We start from the raw sequence: 24,137 nt of genomic DNA on the forward strand, positions 1-24,137 counted from the left end.
AGTGCTCCAGTGTCATTCTGTGCCTGCTCATCTGTCAGCAGACATATTTGTCTGATGGCAAAGATGTGGCAGAGCTGAAGACAGAAGACCCATGGATTACGTCAGAGCGAGGATTTTTTTTTATATTAAAGATAGAGTCCCTTAGGCTACGTTCCCACGCGGAGTAATAGCCGCATATTCCTGCTTTTATGCGGCGCTTTAGAGCGCTCGCGTAAAAGCAGTGCCAAAGAAAGCTGGAAACGGCTTCCAGCAAAAGCTATGGCTTTTACTGAAAAGCGTTCAGACGCCGCGTTTTGCCACGTATTTTTGCGCGGGCTCTTTCACTGCAAAAGCGGCCGTGCAAAAAGAATTGACATGCCAATTCTTGGCGTTTTTTTCGGCACGATTTCCCTATAGGCTACATGTTAACATGGCTTTGGGAAAAGCGCGCTGAGAAAAGCGCAACGTCGGCATGTAGTAGTGATTTTTTGCGCCGCGTATGAAAGTAGCCTAAATGTGTTTTGTGTTTTATTTTTAATAATAAAAAAATTTCTGTGTTTTTTTTCTGTTTACTAGAAATTCATGGTGGCCATATCTAATTTGGCGTGACAACATGAATATCGGGCTTAGTATCAGCTGATAATACAAAGCTGACCTGGTACTAACCCTATTATTACCCAGGGTACTCACCACCAGGGCCGCTAGAAGAGCCAGCTAAAGCGCCTGGAAATTTTCAAGGGTGGCTGTGGGCTGCGATTTTCAGCGTGGGGGGCCAAGAACACTTGGGCCTTACCATGCTGAGAATCCCAGCCCCCAGCTGCCTTGTTTTATCTGGCTGGCGATCAACATATGGCAGGAGCACACACCTTTTTCTAAAAAAAAATATTTTAAATAAGTTTAAAACAAATATTCGGCTTCTCTGTCTTTTGATCGCCAGCCAAGGTAAAGCCAGGCAGCTGGGGGTGGCAGGCCGTAGCTGTCCGCTTTACCTGCGGTGAGAATCAAAAATTCTGCAGAGTGCTACATCATGTTTTTAAAAATGATTCCTTTTCACACTTCTGTAAGTCACAGACCCAACAGCCAATCACAGATGCTGTCAAAGAGGATGGGCGTCTGTGATTGGCTGTTCGAGTAATGTACAATCAGCCCATACATTCTAGTATGGTACTATGTATGGGCTGCTTTCAGGTTACTCAAGCAGCCAATCACAGACGCCCATTTTCTGTGTCAGCGTCTGTGATTAGCTGTTGGGCCTGTCACACATATAGAAGTGTGAAAATAAATAAATAATAAAACAAAAATGACATAGCGCTCCGCAGAATTTTTGATTCTCAGCGCAGATAAAGCAGACAGCTATGGGTTGCCACTTCTAGCTGCCTGGTGATCAAAAGTCAGGAAAGCCCAATGTTTTTTTTTAATTATTTAAAAAAATAATAAAAAAAAAAATGCGTGGGCTCCCGCCATATTTTGATCGCCAGCCTGGTAAAAAACCAGGCAGCTGGGGTCTGGGATTCTCAGCATGGTAAGGCCCAAGCATTCTGGGCCCCCCACGCTGAAAACGGCAGCCCGCAGCCACCCCTGGAATTGGTGCATACATCGTAGCGCCATTTCCAGGCACTTTATCCGGCTCTTCCAACGGCCCTGGTGGGGGTGGCACGCTGGGTAATAATGGGGTCAGTACCAGCTTTGTATTATCAGCTGGCACTAAGCCTGAAATTCATGGCGTCACGCCAAACTAGACATGGCCACCGTGAATTTCTAGTAAACAGAAAAAAAAACCACAACACAGAAATTTTTTTTTAATAAAAATAAAACACAAAACACATGTAGGGACTCCATCTTTAACCACTTCGCACCAGAGCCTGTTTTTGCCTTCGTGACCGGGCCAATTTTTTCAATTCTGACCAAGGTCACTTTATGAAGTAATTACTCTGGAACGCTTCAACGTATTCCCCTGATCCTGAGATTATTTTTTCGTGACATATTGTACTTCATGATACTGGTAAAATTTCTTCGATATAACTTACGTTTATTTGTGAAAAAATCGGAAATTTGGCAAAAATGTTGAAAATTTTCCAATTTTCCAACTTTGAATTTTCATGCCCTTAAATCAGAGAGATGTGTCACACAAAATAGTTAATAAATAACATTTCCCACATGTCTACTTTACATCAGCACAATTTTGGAACCAAAATTTTTTTTTGTTAGGGAGCTATAAGGGTTAAAAGTTGACCAGCGATTTCTCATTTTTTGAACAAAATTTATAAAAACATTTTTTTAGGGACCACATCATATTTGAAGTCACTTTGAGGGGTCTTTATGACAGAAAATACCAAAAAGTGACACCATTCTAAAAACTGCACCCCTCAAGGTGCTCAAAACCACATTCAAGAACTTTATTAACCCTTCAGGTGCTTCACAGGAATTTTTGGAATGTGGAAGAAAAAAATTAATATTTAACTTTTTTCACAAAAATGTTACTTTAGACCCAATTTTTTCTATTTTCACAGGGGTAACAGGAAAAAATGGACCCCAAATTTTTTTGTGCAATTTCTCTTGAGCGTGCTGATACCCCATATGTGAGGGAAAACCACTGTTTGGGCGCACTGCAGGGTTCGGAAGGGAAGGAGCGCCATTAGACTTTTTGAATATAAAATTTGTCTGAATAATTAGCAGACGCCATGTTGCGTTTGGAGAGCTCCTGATGTGCCTAAACAGTGGAAACCCCCCACAAGTGACACCATTTTGGAAACTAGACCCCTTAGGGAACTTATCTAGATGTGTGTTGAGCACCTTGAACCCCAAGGTGCTTCACAGAAGTTTATAATATTGAGCTGTAAAAATAAAATTTTTTCACATTTTTCCCACAAAAACGTTTTTCATCCCTTAATTTTGCATTATCATAAGGGTAATGGGAAAAATTGCACTATGAAATTTGTTGTGCAATTTCTCCTGAACTCGCTGATACCCCATATGTGGAGGCAAACCACTGTTTGGGCGCACGGCAGGGTTTGAAAGGGAAGGAGCGCCATTTGACTTTTTGAATGTAAAATTTGTCTGAATAATTAGAGGACGCCATGTTGCGTTTGGAGAGCTTCTGAAGTGCCTAAACAGTGGAAACCTCCCACAAGTGACACCATTTTGGAAACTAGACCCCTTAGGGAACTTATCTAGATGTGTGGTGAGCACCTTGAACCCCAAGGTGCTTCACAGAAGATTATAATAATGAGCTGTAAAAATAAAATTTTCACATTTTTCCCACAAAACCGTTTTTCATCCCTTAATTTTGCATTATCATAAGGGTAACAGAATAAATTGCACCATGAAATTTGTTGTGCAATTTCTCCTGAGTACGCCGATACCCCATATGTGGGGGTAAACCACTGCTTTGGTGTACGGCAGGGTTCGGAAGAGAAAGGAGCGCTATGTTGGCTGGGATAGGTGGCTGACACCATGTCACATTTGAAGAGTCGCTGACATGCCGAAACAGCAGAAACCCCCACAAGTGACCCCATTTTGTAAACTACACCTCTCAAGGAATTCATCTAGGGAAGTAGTGAGTATTTTTTAATTTTTTATTTTATACAATTGGGCAGTGAAAAAAGCATAATTATATTTTTACCACAAAAAAATGTTTTACCCTCAGATTTTACATTTTCACACAGGGCATGGTGCCGAAATGTGTCACACAATTTCTTCTAAAAGTGGCAATACCCCATATGTGGCTGTATCGTACCGCTCAACCATACGGCGAGATCTGGGGGGGACGGAGTGCTATTTGACAATTGGAGAACAAATTATTGTAGAATAGGCATTTGGATTTGGGAGCACAAAATTTTCTGAATTTCTTTTGGGGGGCAAGGGCCATTTCGCTTTTCCAGAGACTTTCTGCTACCAGTAACTTGGAAGTCCCTTATACTTTTAACAGATGACAGACCTGAGTGGGGATTAGCTTTTTTTGAGGACTGAGTTGAAGCTTTTATTGGGAACATTTTATGTAACATTTATCCGGCGCTCTAGGCTGAGCACTTACATCGGGGTTTCCATCTAAATTTCCAAGTGATATAATTCAGATGAAACCCCTGCGGGATCCATTCACTGTAATGAGGCAGCAGAGTTACTCTGGACTCCGTCTGGCCTCTGTTTAGCGGTGTCCTTTTTTTCAGAAGTGCACAAAACGGCCAACCGCACTTTTATGCACGCCTAAAACAAATGACACCGTGGGATCCCAGGCTAGACGGCGTCCACAGTGGTCTATATCTGCCTCATTACAGGGAATCTTCCGTCATGGGTTCTGGCTGAATCACGTATTTCAGAGATTTACACGGAAACTCTGGTGTAAGTGCTCAGCGCAGAGCGCAGGATAAATGTGAGCAGAGCCTTACTGCGATCTTTCGGAGACATAATAAACAAATCAGTAGCAGGTGAAGAATTGGTTATATTTATTTTTTACGCCACTCCTCGTGCGGTATAAGTGATGAGATTACTTTATTCTTCGGGTCGGTGCGATTACAGAGATACCAGATTTATATCGGGTTTTTATGACTCACAGCTGTCACACACTAAAAGATGCTTTTTTTTGCAAAATCTAGTTTTTGCATCACCATATTTTGAGAGCTATAATTTTTCCATATTTCGGCCGACAGTCATGTGATGGCTTGTTTTTTGCGGGACGAGTTGACATTTTTATTGGTACTATTTTTGGGTACGTGACATTTTTTGATCGCTTTCTATTCCGTTTTTTGGGAGGTAAAATTAACAAAAACCAATTCAGGAATTGTTCTTTGAGGTTTTTTTTATGCCGTTCTGCGTGTGGTAAAAGTGATCAGGCAGCGTTATTCTTCGGGTCAGTACATTTACAGCGATACTACACTTACTGTATATTTTTTTATGTTTTGGCGCTTTTACACAATAAAACAAATTTATAGAAAAAAATATTTTTTTTGCATTGCTTTATTCTGAGCACTATAACTTTTTTATTTTTCGACTGATGGAACTGTATGGCGGCTTGTTTTTTGCGGAACAAGATGACGTTTTCAGCGGTACCATTTTTTTTTCTATTTTGCTTTCTGATCGCATTTTTTTCCATTTTTTGTTTGGCGATATGAGGAAAAAGCATATTTTTTTGCTCCGTTTTTTATTTATTTTTATTACGGTGTGCACAGAAGGAGTTAATTAGTGTGACAGTTTTATAGCTCGGGTTGTTTTGGACGCGGCGATACCAAATATGTGTTCTTTTTTTGGTTTTGTAAAAATATACGGATTTATTGGTTTAATATTTTGTTTATTTATTTTTATTTATTTTGTGATTTTTTTTTTTTAACAGTTTAAAAACTTTTTTTTTTACTTTTTTTTACATTTTTACTTAGTCCCTGTATGGGACATTAATTTTTATTTTTCTGATCACTGATCTCATGTAATGTAATAGACATATATTACATTACATGAGATCTTCCCTGTTTCAGGCAGAGTCTCCTGTCTGGCTCAGCTTGCAGGCTGAGCCAGACAAGACACCATATATGGCAGAGCTGGAGGCGGTCATGTGACCTCCAGCTGCCATAGCAACCCCAGGTCCTGAAAGGAATCGGAGGTCTTCAGAGGTAAGTAAGACGACCCCCTCTCCTCCTGCTGTCTCCTATATGCCGCGATCACTATAGATCGCAGCATATAGAAGACAGCAAAGGGTTAACATCACTGGGACCAGATCCAATCAGGTCCCGATGATGTTCCCTGTCAGAGCTAACGCTTTGCACCGGAATCGCAGCGCTTGCAGGACCCTGGGGGTCCTGAGCGCTGCGAGACCACCCACCGTTTTTAAACGTCCGCGCTGCACAGAGCCCAGGCAGCGTGGACGTTTGTGTACAGTGGGCGGTCGGGAACCGGTTAATAAATAACAAAATCCTCGCCCTGACGTAATCCACGGATCTTCTGTCTCCAGCTCTGCTACATCTTTGCCATCAGACAAATATGCCTGCTGACAGAGATGAGCAGGCACAGAATGACACTAGAACACAGTTGTCAGAGAAGTGCTCAGCTGGCCTCCAGCCGCCGACCATGTTTTCCTGCGCGTTGCAAATAATGCATACTTTCAAATGCATGCCTATTTTTGCAATGCAAGTCTACGGTACATTGCGTCTGCGCTGATTTACAACGGATCCGTCGTAACGCACAGCATAAACGCAATGTTAACCCATCCTAACAGCAGCGAGAAGGGGAGATGGAGCCCTGGAGACCGCCTAGTCAGTCTACTGGTGGTACTATCATGACCATTGCCCAGTATGTACTGCCAGCCTCTGTGGTACTAGCATTCAAGCTCACATGGCATGTCCTGCCAGCCAGCCACTGGTGTTAGTACTAGCATGATAGTACCACACCACCAGTGACTGGGCAATGGGCATGCATGATGGTACCACCAGTGGCTGGCAGGACAGGACATGCTGGGCATGATAGTGCACAGAGGCTGGCAGGACATACTAAGCATGATTCATGCCTAGTATGTCCTGCAAGCCTCTGTGGTACTATCATGCCCACCCGGCATGTCCTGCCAGCCAGCCACTGGTGGTAGTACTACTAGCATGATAGTACCACAAAGGGCCGGATCCAGGTTTTTCTGGGCCCCGGGCGAAAGAGTCTCAGTGGGCCCCTTTAACACATACCACGATTCATGATGCACAGATACTGTAGAGAAATAAAAGTATAGTACAATGCAAAGATTTCACTTCTTATATTATATGACTGATATCTATTTTAAATTCTACAATAGCTCAGAAACCGGCGAATCGCTCCACACAGTGTACTGGCCCCCCAAAAATGCTCCATACAGGATATTGGCCCCCAAATAACGCTCCATACAGGATACTGGCCCCCAAAAAAATCCTCCATACAGGATACTGGTCCCCATATAACGCTCCATACAGGATACTGGCCCCCAAAAATGCTCCATACAGGATACTGGCCCCCATATAACGCTCCATTCAGGATAATGGCCCCATATAACGCTCCACACAGTATACTAGCCCCCATAAAATGCTCCATACAGGATACTGGCCCCCATATAAGGCTCCATACAGGATACTGGCCCCCATATAAAGCTCCATGCAGGCTGTCCCGTCCCCCCCTTATAATGCCCCATGCAGGCTGTCCCCCCCCCCCCTTATAATGCCCCATGCAGGCTGTCCCCCCCCCCATATAATGTCCCATGCAGGATGTCACCCCCCATATAATGCCCCTTGCAGGATGCCACTTCCCCCCCATATAATGCCCCATGCAGGATGTCACTCCCCCCCCCCATATAATGCCCTATGCAGGATGTCACTCCCCCCCTCCATATAATGCCCCATGCAGAATGTCACTCATCATATAATGCACCATGAAAAATGTCACTCCCCCACATATAATGCCCCATGCAGGATATCACTCCCCCCCCATATAATGCCCCATGCAGAATGCCATCCCCCATATAATGCACCATGCAGGATGTCACTTCTCCCCCCCATATAATGCCCCATGCAGGATGTCACCCCGCCATATAAGCCCCATGCAGGATGTCACCCCCCCTTATAATGCCTCATGTAGGATGTCCCTTCCCCCCATATAATGCCCCATTAAGGATGTCACCCCACCATATAATGCCCCATGCATGATGTCCTCCCCCATATAATGCCCCATGCATGATGTCATCCCCCCATATAATGCCCCATGCAGGCTGTTACCCTCCCATATTATGCCCCATGCATGCTGTTACCCCCCCCATATAAAGCCCCATGCAGGATGTCACCCGCCCCCAATATAATGCCCCATGCCTCCATACATAAAAAAAAAAAAAAAATCAAATATTCACCTCCCTCCTCCTCACCTGCTGCCGCTGCTCAGGTCTATACTCCTGCGTTGCCGGCGTCTTCCCGCTCTGCGCTGCCTGTGATGGCTCAGGGGAGGACGCGGTGGAAAGTCGTCACCGCACCCTCTGACCTGAGACGTCACAGGGAGCGCAGAGCAGGAAGACAGCGGATCTGCGGAGGCACGAGGAGAGGTAAGTATCCGGCTGCCAGGGCCCTGAGCAAGCGGGGGAGAAGGGCGGGCGCTGGCACTGCTCGCCTCCGCCCATAGCCCGGCTGGGAGCCCGACGGCAAGTGGGCCTCCCGCCTGCTCAGGGCCCCGGCACTTGCCCGGGAGCTGACGCCAGCCCTGACTACCACACCACCAGCCTCCTTGGTACTATCATGCCCACCCAGCATGTCCTGCCAGCCCCTGGTGGTAGTACATGCTGCTAGGCATAGTACCAGTAACCAGAGGCTGGAAGCAAGACATGCTAGGCAATGGGCATGATGATAATCATGCCCACTGCCCAGTAGTATTTACTGCCAGCCTCGGCCAGGGGTCCTCCCAGTCACTCCCACCGATCCCTCCCCCCGTCCCGGCCCCTGCTTTTCATACTCACGCGTCGAGATGAGCGGCAGGCCTGCAGCCGCTGCCTGGAGCGACGCCGGGTCCGTCAGCGCGCACAGGAAGCAGTCCCAGGGCGATGACGTCATCACCCCGAGACTGACCTCCTGCGCACGCTCCGGCAGTGTCGCGCTGCGCACAGGAGGCAGAAGGCCACTGCGGCAGCAGGCAGAGGAGGGAGGGCGCTCTCCAGAGGGCCCATCACTAATCATATCGGCAGTGCTGCCGACATGATTAGCGAACCGGGGGGCCCTCTGTTCTCTGTACAGGGGGTATAGGGGGCGGGGCTTGATGGAGACATTAGGGACAGAATGGAGACATTGGGGGCAGAATGGAGGCAAAATGGAGACATGGGGGCATGATGGAGACATGGGGGGCAGAATGGAGGCAAAATGGAGACATAGGGAGCGGGATGGAGACATGGGGGAGAGGATGGGGGCAAGCTTGAGACATGGGGGGCAGAATGAAGGCAAAATGGAGACTGGGGGGGGGGAATGGAGACCTTGTGAGGGGAGTCCTGTTACTGTGCAAGGCGACACTAGGTTGCTTTATTTTCTTTATCTTGTGCAGTGTAGAAGCTGGGGAAAAATTGGGTTATGTGCTCTGGAAACTGTTCTTGATAACTGTGTTATCTTATGCAGAGACAAGTCCTGGCTGGAAGAAGTGATGGCAGTCTGCGCTGGATGAAGAGGAAAAGCAAAGATGAAGGACTTCAACTAGAAATGTCACCGGTGAGTCAATGTGTTATCTGTACATTTACACTATACACTGTGTACGTTGTACAGAGCTCCTGTGTATAATGGTACTTATGGTAATATTAGTTTTCTTTTTTTTATTAATAATCAGTATTGTATTCGGTCACTATGTGGTGGTAATATGTGATCTGGTCATAGTGTGGTGGTATTTGACCCTTGTATGTGGTATTATTCGGTCACTATGTGGTGGTATTATGTGATCTGGTCATGGTGTGATGGTATTTGTCCCTTATACGTGGTATTATTGGTCATTTTAAAAAATATATGTAACACATTCCCATAAATAAAAATATACCTAAAAAGAATATTGGATATTATAAGAAATTTTTAATAGGTTAGCGTAGATTATGGCCCGGCCAGAAGAGTCTCCTTGTCGTGGTGGTGACTTAAAATATCTTTTGGCAAAAACAAAAGCTGCTGGCTATATATGTGATCTGCTGTTCAATGGGAAATGTTAATGTGTGATTGGTGAAGATGTGGTGCAGAAAGTAGAGTTTTTCCAGGAGTGGGCGGTGGGACTGTGGAACTTTTGAGGGATGGAGACAGAGCTGGGGTGGTGATGGAGCTGGGATGGAGCCTGGCTGGAGTTTCAAGGGGGCCCAAAAATTTTGTCAGTATGGGGCCCCCAAATTACTGGTGGCAGCCCTGCATCTGATGGATGGCTCTAGGTTTGGTGAATGCCAGGAGAATGTGACCTGCCTGAATACATTGCAGGGCTGCCTCCAGGAATTTTAGGGCCCCATACAGCCAAAGTTTTTGGGCCCCCCTGAGACTTCACCCCAGGCTCCACACCAGCTCCACCCCTCGAACCTTCCACAGTGCCACCGCTCGCTCTTGGAAAAACTCCACTTTCTGCACCACGTCCTCACCAATCACATATTAACAGTTCCATCGAATACCAGATCACCTACATAGCCAGCAGCTTTTGTTTTGGCCAAAAGATTTTTTTAAGCTGCCACCACGACAAGGAGATTCTTCTGCCCGGGCCCTACTCTACTCTAACCTATTAAACATTTCTTATTTTACCTAAAACTCTTTTTAAGTACAGTATATAGGAGCTCTGTGTATAGTATGTAATGCATAGTGTAAATGTACAGGTAACACACTGACTCACCGGTAACGTCTCTAGTTGAAGTCCTTCATCTTCGCTTTTCCTCTTCATCCAGCACAGACTGCCATCACTTCTTCCAGCAAGGACTCGTCTCTGCAGAAAGTAACACATAGTTATCTAGAGCAGTTTCCAGAGCGCATTCCCTAATTTTTCACCAACTTCTACACTACACCAAATGAAGAAAAAAAGCGACATAGTGCCACCCTGCACAGGAACAGGGCCCCCTCCCCACTGAAAACAGCATTCTCAAAAATAAAATACATCACACTTGTAATAATATCCTTTTATTAGCCCCTACAGTAATAATGTCCCACATCCTGCTTCCATATGTACTCCATTCTGGACCCCATATGTCTTCATCTTGCCCTGATATGTTCTCCCATCCTGGCCCCATGTGACTTCATTCTCCCTGCATATTTCTCCATTCTGGCCCCCATGTGTTAGCTCGCATTCTGCCCCGCATGTGTCAGTTCCCATTCTGCCCCCCATGTCTCATCTCCCATTTTGCCCCCCATGTCTCATCTCCCATTTTGCCCCCCATGTCTCATCTCCCATTTTGCCCCCCATGTCTCAGCTTCCATTCTGAACCCAATTCTCAGCTTCCATTCTGCCCCCCAGGTCTCATCTCCCATTCTGCCCCCCAATGTGTCAGCTCCCATTCTGCCCCCCAATGTGTCAGCTCCCATTCTGCCCCCCAATGTGTCAGCTCCCATTCTGCCCCCCAATGTGTCAGCTCCCATTCTGCCCCCCAATGTGTCAACTCCCATTCTGCCCCCCATGTCTCCTCTCCCATTTTGCCCCCCGTGTCTCAGCTTCCATTCTGCCCCCCATGTGTCATTTACCATTCTGCCCCCATGTCTCAGCTTCCATTCTGCCTCCATTTCTCAGCTTCTATTCTGCCCCCCTTGTCTCAGCTCCCATTCTGCAACCATGTGTCATCTCCTATTCTGCCTCCCATGTCTCAGCTTCCATTCTGACCCCCATGTGCATGTGTTAGCTCTCATTCTGCCCCCCATGTGTTAGCTCTCATTCTGTCTACCCCCATGTGTTAGCTTTCATTCTGCCCCCTTGTCTCATATTCCATTCTGCCCCCTTGTCTCATATTCCATTCTGCCCCCATGTCTCATATTCCATTCTGCCCCCATGTGTCATCTCCCATTCTGCCCCCCATGTGTCATCTCCCATTCTGCCCCCCATGTGTCATCTCCCATTCTGCCCCCCATGTGTCATCTCCCATTCTGCCCCCCATGTGTCATCTCCCATTCTGCCCCCCATGTGTCATCTCCCATTCTGCCCCCCATGTGTCATCTCCCATTCTGCCCCCATGTGTCATCTCCCATTCTGCCCCCCATGTGTCATCTCCCATTCTGCCCCCCATGTGTCATCTCCCATTCTGCCCCCCATGTGTCATCTCCCATTCTGCCCCCCATGTGTCATCTCCCATTCTGCCCCCCATGTGTCATCTCCCATTCTGCCCCCCATGTGTCATCTCCCATTCTGCCCCCCATGTGTCATCTCCCATTCTGCCCCCCATGTGTCATCTCCCATTCTGCCCCCCATGTCTCAGCTTCCATTTTGAACCCAATTCTCAGGTTCCATTCTGCCCCCATTTCTCAACTCCCATTCTGCCCCCCATGTGTCAGCTTCCATTTTGAACCCAATTCTCAGGTTCCATTCTGCCCCCATTTCTCAACTCCCATTCTGCCCCCCATGTGTCTTCTCCCATTCTGCCCCCTATGTGTCTTCTCCCATTCTGCCCCCTATGTGTCTTCTCCCATTCTGCCCCCTATGTGTCTTCTCCCATTCTGCCCCCTATGTGTCTTCTCCCATTCTGCCCCCATGTCTCAGCTCCCATTCTGAACCCAATTCTCAGCTTCCATTCTGCCCCCAATGCTCAGCTTCCATTCTGCCCCCCCACGTCTCAGCTCCCATTCTGCAACCATGTGTCATCTCCCATTCTGCCCCCCATGTCTCAGCTTCCATTCTGCCCCCCATGTGTTAGCTCTCATTCTGCCCCCATGTGTTAACTCTAATTCTGCCCCCATGTCTCAGCTCCCATTCTGCCCCCCATGTCTCAGCTCCCATTCTGCCCCCAATGTTTCAGCTCCCATTCTGCCCCCAATGTTTCAGCTCCCATTCTGCCCCCCATGTTTAATCTCCCATTCTGCCCTGATGTCTCAGCTCCCATTCTGCCTCCACATCTCCTCTACATTCTGCCCCCATTTTTTTGCTCCATCAAGCCCCCATGTGTCTACTCTCCATTCTGCCCCATGTGTCAGCTCCCATTCTGCCCCATGTGTCATCTCCCATTCTGCCCCCATGTCTCATTTCCCATTCTGCCAACCATGTGTCATCTCCCATTCTTCCCCCCATGTATCATCTCCCATTCTTCCCCCCATGTATCATCTCCCATTCTACCCCCCATGTCTCATCTCCCATTCTGCCCCCCATGTCTCATCTCCCATTCTGCCCCCCATGTATCATCTCCCATTCTACCCCCCATGTGTCATCTCCCATTCTACCCCCCATGTGTCATCTCCCATTCTGACCCTCATGTCTCATCTCCCATTCTTCCCCCCTGTTTAAGCTTCCATCCCCCCCCTCCCCCATGTGTGATCTCCCATTCTGACCCCCATGTGTCAGCTCACATTCTGCCCCCATGTCTCATCTCCCATTCTGGCTCCCATGTCTCATCTCCCATTTTGCCCCATGTCTCATCTCCCATTCTGCCTCCCATGTCTCATCTCCCATTCTTCCCCCATGTGTCATCTCCCATTCTGCCCCCCATGTGTCATCTCCCATTCTGCCCCCCATGTGTCATCTCCCATTCTGCCCCCCATGTGTCATCTCCCATTCTGCCCCCCATGTCTCATCTCCCATTCTGCCCCCCATGTCTCATCTACCATTCTGCCCCCCATGTCTCATCTACCATTCTGCCCCCCATGTCTCATCTACCATTCTGCCCCCCATGTCTCATCTACCATTCTGCCCCCCATGTCTCATCTACCATTCTGCCCCCCATGTCTCATCTACCATTCTGCCCCCCATGTCTCATCTACCATTCTGCCCCCCATGTCTTATCTACCATTCTGCCCCCATGTCTCAGCTCTCATTCTGCCTCCACATCTCCTCTACATTCTGCCCCCATTTTTTTGCTCCATCCAGCCCCCATGTGTCTCCTCTCCATTTTGCCCCATGTGTTATCTCCCATTCTGCCCCCCATGTATCATCTCCCATTCTGCCCCCCATGTATCATCTCCCATTCTGCCCCCCATGTATCATCTCCCATTCTGCCCCCCATGTATCATCTCCCATTCTGCTTCCATGTCTCAGCTCCCATTCTGCCCCCAATGTCTCATCTCCCATTCTGACCTCCATGTCTCATCTCCCATTCTGGCTCCCATGTCTCATCTCCCATTTTGCCCCATGTCTCATCTCCCATTCTGCCTCCCATGTGTCATCTCCCATTCTTCCCCCATGTGTCATCTCCCATTCTTCCCCCATGTGTCATCTCCCATTCTGCCCCCCATGTGTCATCTCCCATTCTGCCCCCCATGTGTCATCTCCCATTCTGCCCCCCATGTGTCATCTCCCATTCTGCCCCCCATGTGTCATCTCCCATTCTGCCCCCCATGTGTCATCTCCCATTCTGCCCCCCATGTGTCATCTCCCATTCTGCCCCCCATGTGTCATCTCCCATTCTGCCCCCCATGTGTCATCTCCCATTCTGCCCCCCATGTGTCATCTCCCATTCTGCCCCCCATGTGTCATCTCCCATTCTGCCCCCCATGTCTCATCTCCCATTCTGCCCCCCATGTCTCATCTCCCATTCTGCCCCCCCATGTCTGAGCTCCCATTCTGACCCCCATGTGTCTCTTCTCCATTTTGCCCTATGTGTCAGCTCCCAATCTGCCCCATGTATCATCTCCCATTCTGCCCCCAAAATTGACTCCCATTCTGCCCCCAAAATTGACTCCCATTCTGCCCCCCATGTCTCATCTCCCATTCTGCCCCCATGTGTCATCTCCCATTCTGCCCCCCATGTCTCATCTCCCATTCTGCCCCCCATGTCTCATCTACCATTCTGCCCCCCATGTCTCATCTACCATTCTGCCCCCCATGTCTTATCTACCATTCTGCCCCCATGTCTCAGCTCTCATTCTGCCTCCACATCTCCTCTACATTCTGCCCCCATGTCTCATTTCCCATTCTGCCAACCATGTGTCATCTCCCATTCTTCCCCCCATGTATCATCTCCCATTCTTCCCCCCATGTATCATCTCCCATTCTACCCCCCATGTCTCATCTCCCATTCTGCCCCCCATGTATCATCTCCCATTCTACCCCCCATGTGTCATCTCCCATTCTACCCCCCATGTGTCATCTCCCATTCTGACCCTCATGTCTCATCTCCCATTCTTCCCCCCTGTCTAAGCTTCCATCCCCCCCCTCCCCCATGTGTGATCTCCCATTCTGACCCCCATGTGTCAGCTCACATTCTGCCCCCATGTCTCATCTCCCATTCTGGCTCCCATGTCTCATCTCCCATTTTGCCCCATGTCTCATCTCCCATTCTGCCTCCCATGTCTCATCTCCCATTCTTCCCCCATGTGTCATCTCCCATTCTGCCCCCCATGTGTCATCTCCCATTCTGCCCCCCATGTCTCATCTCCCATTCTGCCCCCCATGTCTCATCTCCCATTCTGCCCCCCATGTGTCATCTCCCATTCTGCCCCCCATGTGTCATCTCCCATTCTGCCCCCCATGTGTCATCTCCCATTCTGCCCCCCATGTCTCATCTCCCATTCTGCCCCCCATGTCTCATCTACCATTCTGCCCCCCATGTCTCATCTACCATTCTGCCCCCCATGTCTCATCTACCATTCTGCCCCCCATGTCTCAGCTCTCATTCTGCCTCCACATCTCCTCTACATTCTGCCCCCATTTTTTTGCTCCATCCAGCCCCCATGTGTCTCCTCTCCATTTTGCCCCATGTGTCTCCTCTCCATTTTGCCCCATGTGTTATCTCCCATTCTGCCCCCCATGTATCATCTCCCATTCTGCCCCCCATGTATCATCTCCCATTCTGCCCCCCATGTATCATCTCCCATTCTGCCCCCCATGTATCATCTCCCATTCTGCCCCCCATGTATCATCTCCCATTCTGCCCCCCATGTATCATCTCCCATTCTGCCCCCCATGTATCATCATCCATTCTGCTTCCATGTCTCAGCTCCCATTCTGACCTCCATGTCTCATCTCCCATTCTGGCTCCCATGTCTCATCTCCCATTTTGCCCCATGTCTCATCTCCCATTCTGCCTCCCATGTGTCATCTCCCATTCTTCCCCCATGTGTCATCTCCCATTCTGCCCCCCATGTGTCATCTCCCATTCTGCCCCCCATGTGTCATCTCCCATTCTGCCCCCCATGTGTCATCTCCCATTCTGCCCCCCATGTGTCATCTCCCATTCTGCCCCCCATGTGTCATCTCCCATTCTGCCCCCCATGTGTCATCTCCCATTCTGCCCCCATGTGTCATCTCCCATTCTGCCCCCCATGTGTCATCTCCCATTCTGCCCCCCATGTCTCATCTACCATTCTGCCCCCCATGTCTCATCTACCATTCTGCCCCCCATGTCTCATCTACCATTCTGCCCCCCATGTCTTATCTACCATTCTGCCCCCATGTCTCAGCTCTCATTCTGTCTCCACATCTCCTCTACATTCTGCCCCCATTTTTTTGCTCCATCCAGCCCCCATGTGTCTCCTCTCCATTTTGCCCCATGTGTTATCTCCCATTCTGCCCCCCATGTATCATCTCCCATTCTGCCCCCCATGTATCATCTCCCATTCTGCCCCCCATGTCTCATCTCCCATTCTGCCCCCCATGTATCATCTCCCATTCTGCCCCCCATGTATCATCTCCCATTCTGCCCCCCATGTATCATCTCCCATTCTGCCCCCCATGTATCATCATCCATTCTGCTTCCATGTCTCAGCTCCCATTCTGCCCCCAATGTCTCATCTCCCATTCTGCCCCCCATGTGTCAGCTCCCATTCTGCCCCCCATGTGTCAGCTCCCATTCTGCCCCCTATGTGTCTTCTCCCATTCTGCCCCCATGTCTCAGCTCCCATTCTGAACCCAATTCTCAGCTTCCATTCTGCCCCCAATGCTCAGCTTCCATTCTGCCCCCCCACGTCTCAGCTCCCATTCTGCAACCATGTGTCATCTCCCATTCTGCCCCCATGTCTCAGCTTCCATTCTGCCCCCCATGTCTCAGCTTCCATTCTGCCCCCCATCTGTTAGCTCTCATTCTGCCCCCATGTGTTAACTCTAATTCTGCCCCCATGTCTCAGCTCCCATTCTGCCCCCATGTCTCAGCTCCCATTCTGCCCCCAATGTTTCAGCTCCCATTCTGCCCCCAATGTTTCAGCTCCCATTCTGCCCCCCATGTGTCATCTACCATTCTGCCCTGATGTCTCAGCTCCCATTCTGCCTCCACATCTCCTCTACATTCTGCCCCCATTTTTTTGCTCCATCAAGCCCCCATGTGTCTACTCTCCATTCTGCCCCATGTGTCAGCTCCCATTCTGCCCCATGTGTCATCTCCCATTCTGCCCCCATGTCTCATTTCCCATTCTGCCAACCATGTGTCATCTCCCATTCTTCCCCCCATGTATCATCTCCCATTCTACCCCCCATGTCTCATCTCCCATTCTGCCCCCCATGTATCATCTCCCATTCTACCCCCCATGTGTCATCTCCCATTCTTCCCCCCATGTCTCATCTCCCATTCTTCCCCCCGTCTAAGCTTCCGTTCTGCCCCCCATGTGTGAGCTCCCATTCTGAACCCCATGTGTCAGCTCCCATTCTTCCCCCCTGTCTAAGCTTCCATTCTGCCCCCCCCATGTGTTAGCTCCCATTCTGAACCCCATGTGTCAGCTCCTATTCTGACCTTCATGTCTCATCTCCCATTCTGCCCCCATGTCTCATCTCCCACTCTGGCTCCCATGTGTCATCTCCCATTCTGCCCCCCATGTCTCATCTTCCATTCTGCCCCCATGTGTGATTTCCCATTCTGCTTCCATGTCTCATCTCCCATTCTGACCCTAATGTCTCATCTCCCATTCTTCCCCCCGTCTAATCTTCCATTCTGCCCCCCCATGTCTGAGCTCCCATTCTGACCCCCATGTGTCTCTTCTCCATTTTGCCCTATGTGTCAGCTCCCAATCTGCCCCATGTATCATCTCCCATTCTGCCCCCAAAATTGACTCCCATTCTGCCCCCAAAATTGACTCACATTCTGCCCCCCATGTCTCATCTCCCATTCTGCCCCCATGTGTCATTTCCCATTCTGCTTCCATGTCTCATCTCCCATTCTGACCCTCATGTCTCATCTCCCATTCTTCCCCCCTGTCTAAGCTTCCATTCTCCCCCCCCCCCCATGTGTGATCTCCCATTCTGACCCCCATGTGTCAGCTCACATTCTGCCCCCATGTCTCATCTCCCATTCTGGCTCCCATGTGTCATCTCCCATTCTGCCCCCCATGTGTCATCTCCCATTCTGCCCCCCATGTCTCATCTCCCATTCTGCCCCCCATGTCTCATCTCCCATTCTGCCCCCCATGTGTCATCTCCCATTCTGCCCCCCATGTCTCATCTCCCATTCTGCCCCCCATGTCTCATCTCCCATTCTGCCCCCCATGTCTCATCTACCATTCTGCCCCCCATGTCTTATCTACCATTCTGCCCCCATGTCTCAGCTCTCATTCTGCCTCCACATCTCCTCTACATTCTGCCCCCATTTTTTGGCTCCATCCAGCCCCCATGTGTCTCCTCTCCATTTTGCCCCATGTATCCTCTCCCATTCTGCCCCCCATGTATCATCTCCCATTCTGCCCCCCATGTATCATCTCCCATTCTGCCCCCCATGTATCATCTCCCATTCTGCCCCCCATGTATCATCATCCATTCTGCTTCCATGTCTCAGCTCCCATTCTGCCCCCAATGTCTCATCTCCCATTCTGACCTCCATGCCTCATCTCCCATTCTTCCCCCTGTCTCAGCTTCCAATCTGCCCCCCCTCATGTGTTAGCTCCCATTCTGACCCCCATGTGTCAGCTCTCATTCTGCCCTCATGTCTCAGCTCCCATTCTGCCTCCTTGTCTCCTCTACATTCTGCCCCCATTTTTTTGCTCCATTCAGCTCCCATGTGTCTCCTCTCCATTTTGCCCCATGTGTTATCTCCCATTCTGCCCCCCATGTATCATCTCCCATTCTGCCCCCCATGTATCATCTCCCATTCTGCCCCCCATGTATCATCTCCCATTCTGCCCCCCATGTATCATCTCCCATTCTGCCCCCCATGTATCATCTCCCATTCTGCCCCCCATGTATCATCTCCCATTCTGCCCCCCATGTATCATCATCCATTCTGCTTCCATGTCTCATCTCCCATTCTGCCCCCATGTCTCATCTCCCATTCTGCCTACTATGTGCCATCTCCCATTCTGCCCCCATGTCTCATCTCCCATTCTGCCTACTATGTGCCATCTCCCACTCTGCCCCTATGTGTCATCTCCTATTCTGCTTCCATGTCTCATCTCCCATTCTGACCTTCTTGTCTCATCTCCCATTCTGCCCCCATGTCTCATCTCCCATTCTGGCTCCCATGTGTCATCTCCCAGATTTCCAGTGTGTAGTCCCAGTCAATGTATAGCAGTCATCACCAGACAATGCAGATCAGGCACTAGAATAGCTTACAGCCGTTGATCTTTGGGGATACAGTATATCACAAAAGTGAGTACACCCCTCACATTTTTGTAAATATTTTATTATATATTTTCATGGGACAACACTGAAGATATGACACTTTGATACAATGTAAAATAGTCAGTGTACAGCTTGTAAATTTGGTGTGCCCTCTAAATAACTCACACAGCCATTAATGTCTAAGCCACTGGCAACAAAAGAGAGTACACCCCTACTTGAAAATGGCCAAATTGTGCTCATAGTGTCAAAACTTTGTGTGGCCACCATTATTTTCGTTTTGATTTAAATTATTTATTTATCATGAATCAATAAAGTAAAGACAAATCAGAGATACAACAATGGTGGAACAACATTTGGAAATAAGATATTACAGGAAGATCAAAAGTTAGAAATCAAACAGAAGTGCCAGTTGAGTAGAGCTAAAGGTGAGGATTAGTTCCGACAAGAGGAAGAGAATTAAATAGATGATTCGTGGCCACCATTATTTTCAAGCAGTGCCTTAACTCTCTTGGGCATGCAGGTCACTAGAGCTTCACAGGTTGCCACTGGAATCCTCTTCCACTCCTCCATGATGACATCACGGAGCTGGTGGATGTTAGAGACTTTGCACTCCTCCACCTTCTGTTTGAGGATGCCCCACAAATGTTCAACAGGGTTTCGGTCTGGACACATGCTTGGCTAGTCCAGCACCATTTCCGGTGACTACCTCTTGAAGCTCATCAAGAGAATGCCAAGAGTGTGCAAAGCAGTCATCAAAGCAAAAGGTGGCTACTTTGAAGAACCTAGAGTATAAGACATATTTTCAGTTCTTTCACACTTTTTTGTTAAGTATATAATTCCACATGTGTTAATTCATAGTTTTGATGCCTTCAGTGTGAATGTACAATTTTCATACTCATGAAAATACAGAACAATCTTTAAATGAGAAGGTGTGTCCAAACTTTTGGTCTATACTGTATATATACTACTATATATTACACAGGTATATTTGTGTACACATACATATTTATATATAGCAAGAGACAGTGCTATATATACTGTATATAAGCATTCGTGTGTTATATAGACAGAGGGGCTCAACATCATGTGCAGTTACATAAAGTTGCGCTATATATAAATCTATAGATATAGAGAGAGTCAAAATTGGAACATCACCATATCTTCAAAATATCGGGTGCAAGGCACCCAAACAGATATCCATAGGTATAGACAGTAGAGCAAAAAAACGGCAGGCAGCGCTCCAAAAGGTCTTTGAAAAAATATGGACTTTATTAGCCCGGCGTGGCGACGTTTCGGTTGCGGTGCAGTGATCAAGCAGTGATGAAGGTTGTCTGCAACTGAAACGTCGCCACACCGGGCTAATAAAGTCTATATTTTTTTTTGGAGAGCTGGCTGCCATTTTTTTGCTATAGATATAGAGAGATATATGGAAAAAATATCAGCAACCGGCCAAAAACCTTCAAATTAGGAAAAAATAGAATGGAAGCAGCACTTCACTGAAAATAAGTGATGCGCACTTTATTCCCCCATCTGATCTGGATGGATAATGTCGGCCTTTTTCACTTATTTCCACTGGAGCGCTGCTTCAACTCTTAACTTGCTCCATTTTTAGCCACGAGATGTAAATGTGGATCTTTATTAGCAGATATGTGTGGTACATGCTGTGGTCACTCTGTAGCCTTCTCTCTGGCTCTACACACAGTATATATAGACAGGAGACCCTTTATATAGATTGTCCCCCTTTCTATTACAACCATTTGATAAATGAGCTCTTAGGGTCACTACTCTGCTGACCAGAGGCGCTGCCTAGCAACCAGCCTCTGGGGGCGTGTCTCAGAGCACAGGACGCCGAGCCGCCAAACCCAAGATGGCCGCTCCCATAACTGTGATTCTCTTATTTGATAACGCAAGTAATTCTTCCAAAGGTAATTCTTCTGTGGGTTGTAGAGTCCGTCTCATGCTACTACGAGTGTGAAAACACAACCAGCATTCAAAAGTGACCAAAACATCAGCCAGAAAGCATTGGTACTGAGATGTGGTCTGTGGTCCCCGCCTGCAGAAGCACTCCTTTATTGAGGGTGTCTTGATAATTGCCAATAATTTCCATCTATTGTCTATTCCATTTGCACAACAGCATGTGAAATTGATTGTCAATCAGTGTTGCTTCCTAAATGGACAGTTTGATTTCACAGAAGTTTGATTTACTTGGAGTTATATTCTGTTGTTTAAGTGTTTTGTTTTTTTTTGCGCAGTGTATATTTTTTTAATTACTTTTTATTAGCTTTTTAGGGGCTCGTCATATTGTCAGAGTCCTAGCTTTTTCATTTTTCTGTAAACAGAACAGTATGAAGGCTTGTTTTTTTGTAAAATGAGCTGCTGTTTTTATTGGTGTCATTTTGGAATACATATGACTTTTTGATCACTTTTTATCATTATTTTTATTTGGCCTCATGGAGAGATGGAAGTGAGTGATAATTCAGAGTTCGAGGCTGCAGGAAGATGCGCCCCTGACTCAGAACCATAAACCCATAGTTCTAGTAACAATACAACCTTAGTCAGTTAGAGGCACGAGTCAGCTGTGTACCCAACCCACTCCCACCTTGTATGACCCGGTCTCAGCTCCTGAGCCCACTCCATGCACTCACAACCATCACCCGCTGTACATATACAGCTAAGTAAGATTCCCATAACACACGTAGGAACAGAAAACCCGGAGTTCTAGTAACAACACAACCTCATTCTCAGGAGGAAGCAATAACAACGTATAGGGAGGCTGTAGGAAGGAGCCGGTGAGTTTACGTGTTACATTGTAACTGTGCAGACTACTAGAGGCTCAAAACTTACTTATTGAGAAATTAATGTTTTATGTCACTGTAGACATTATAAGTAATAGGATATGAAAGTCATGACAATGTGCAGTGTTACCACCTTTCTATATATCACTTACTGGTAATAAATACAGAAATACACGAGGTACATGATGATGATGTTCAATAATTAATAATTTTATTTTTTTTTCTCCTATCAGTATGTTTTGAGTTGTGGGAGGAAACCGGAGTACCCGGAGGAAACCCACACAGACACGGGGAGAACATACAAACTCAGTGCAGATGGTGTCCCAGATTTACACCCAGGACCACCGTGCTGCTCGCCAACAGCGCTAATCACTGCGCCACCGTGCCGTCCTGTAGTATGATGGTCCTACATCTCCAAGCAGCATGCCACCAGATGAGGCATGGGGCAGCAATAGAGAATGCAGGAGGTCATGGTCTCTGATATGTAACAGAGTAGATGGAAGAACTCTGGACAAGAGACCAATGGTAAAGCTCAGGGGTGGGATTCAAACAGACCCCGCCTGTTTTATTCAGACCACACCCAGGTCCACGCCTCCCTGACCCAGTAGTCAGGTATTGGGGGAAGGGAACTGCTTTACATTTCCATTGCTGTTATTTCTGCGGCTTTGAATGTTCTTCCACCTGTCGCTGATATAGGAGAAGCCACAGAACAGCTGCTGGTCCTCCGGGGTTATAGGTGGTTTCCGAGCTTCAGTGCGGGACATCACTTGCTGCAATTCAATTTGTTTGCTAGTTTGCATCACTGGGATCTATAGAAGAAAGACAAATCAGTCTGGTTAATTCATTAGGTATTTCATTATATTAGTCCCCTCCTTAGGGCACCTGTACAGATTGTGGATGAGCCGTGGTAACCATGTGCAGATTACCCCTAATCACCACGATCCTCCGGTACTTTTAGCTTGAGAACAAGTCAACTACTGGTGGTGCCTGGCAATCTGCGGTATGCACATCGGCTGCAACTGCACCACTAGGCTGCGATTACACGTTACAACCACATTGGTTTCTTTTGCCACAGTATCGACAAAAATGCATGCTTTTGTTGTGGTTTTCCCAAAAAAATGGCAAGAGCATTATGGCGCTTTTACCAAAAAAATGGACAGTGTGAACGCAGCCTAATGGATCCAAGTTTTTAACTAAGTGGCCGTCTGGAAAATTGGGGACAATAATTACACTTTTGAGAAATATGTAAAGGCCTGCCCATCCTGCCCCATGCTGTAATTCCACACGTTTACCAGCAGGGGAGGATAAACACATTCTGGCCTACACTATGTATGATTATTACTCATTATTTGAGTATTTCTTACACATATTGTCACATTACACAGACGAGGAGGTGACAGTATAATAAAATAATGCTGCGTACTTACAGGTGTCATTGTAAATGGTGGACGTAACCTTCCTGCCTCCAATTCCTCCCAGTTTATGGGCGAGAAGAATGGATGTCCTTTTAAATTGCTGCAAGCAACCTGTCTCTTCTCTGGTGATTTACACAAGAGCTGCAAATATATAAGAACCATTATTATATCACAAGTAATAATATAAATAATCGCAGAAAAACATCAGTGTCACAAATGTATTCTCATTTTCTTATAGAAAGATGAATTTATTATAACAACTATTGCTAGAGAGAAGTAGGATAGTACAGGATATTACAGGATAGTACAGGATAGGACAAGATAGTACAGGATAGGATAGTACAGTATAGGATAGGGCAGGACAGGACAGGATAGTACAGTACAGTACAGGATAGGAAAGAATAGTACAGGATAGGATAGGAAAGTACATTATAGAATAGGATAGGACAGGACAGTATAGGATAAGACTGGACAAGACAGGACAGGATAGTACAGGACAGGATAAGACATGACAGGATGGGATACGATAGGACAGGTTAAGATAGGATAGGATAGGCCGTCTGTAGTAGATCAGACGGGGGCCGATGCCCAATGATCATGATGATTAGCTGTTTGAAGAGGTTTTGGTGAGTGCCGCGGCCTCTTTATAGTATGAATAAGGCTGTACATAAGAACGCTGTACATATAGGAGGGGCTGTGCCGGGTCCTGCAGCGTTGTCCCAATCACTTGTATTGGATAAAGCTGAAATACCCAACACAACGGTGATGAAATGTTCAGCGTGTTATCACAACTCATGACAGTCCTATCTGTTCTGTGTCTCCAGATGTAAGGGTCTAATTACTCACTGTCTCTATGATGTCCCTG

At 47.5% G+C, this 24,137-nt stretch overlaps 1 long non-coding RNA gene across 1 annotated transcript in view; it reads right to left on the bottom strand.

Moving 5' to 3' along the window:
- Positions 1–8,502, bottom strand: part of LOC141203871 (uncharacterized) — an 82,666-nt gene extending 74,164 nt beyond the window's left edge. Inside the window, exon 1 of the long non-coding RNA XR_012274893.1 lies at positions 8,417–8,502. This is a non-coding gene — a long non-coding RNA (uncharacterized lncRNA). The remainder of the gene's footprint in view (positions 1–8,416) is intronic.
- Between the last annotated feature and the right edge of the window lie 15,635 nt (positions 8,503–24,137).

This window comes from Phyllobates terribilis, unplaced genomic scaffold (assembly GCF_046119375.1).
Source record: "Phyllobates terribilis strain yellow unplaced genomic scaffold, ASM4611937v1 Scaffold_125__1_contigs__length_5108534, whole genome shotgun sequence".
Classification (NCBI taxonomy): domain Eukaryota; kingdom Metazoa; phylum Chordata; class Amphibia; order Anura; family Dendrobatidae; genus Phyllobates; species Phyllobates terribilis.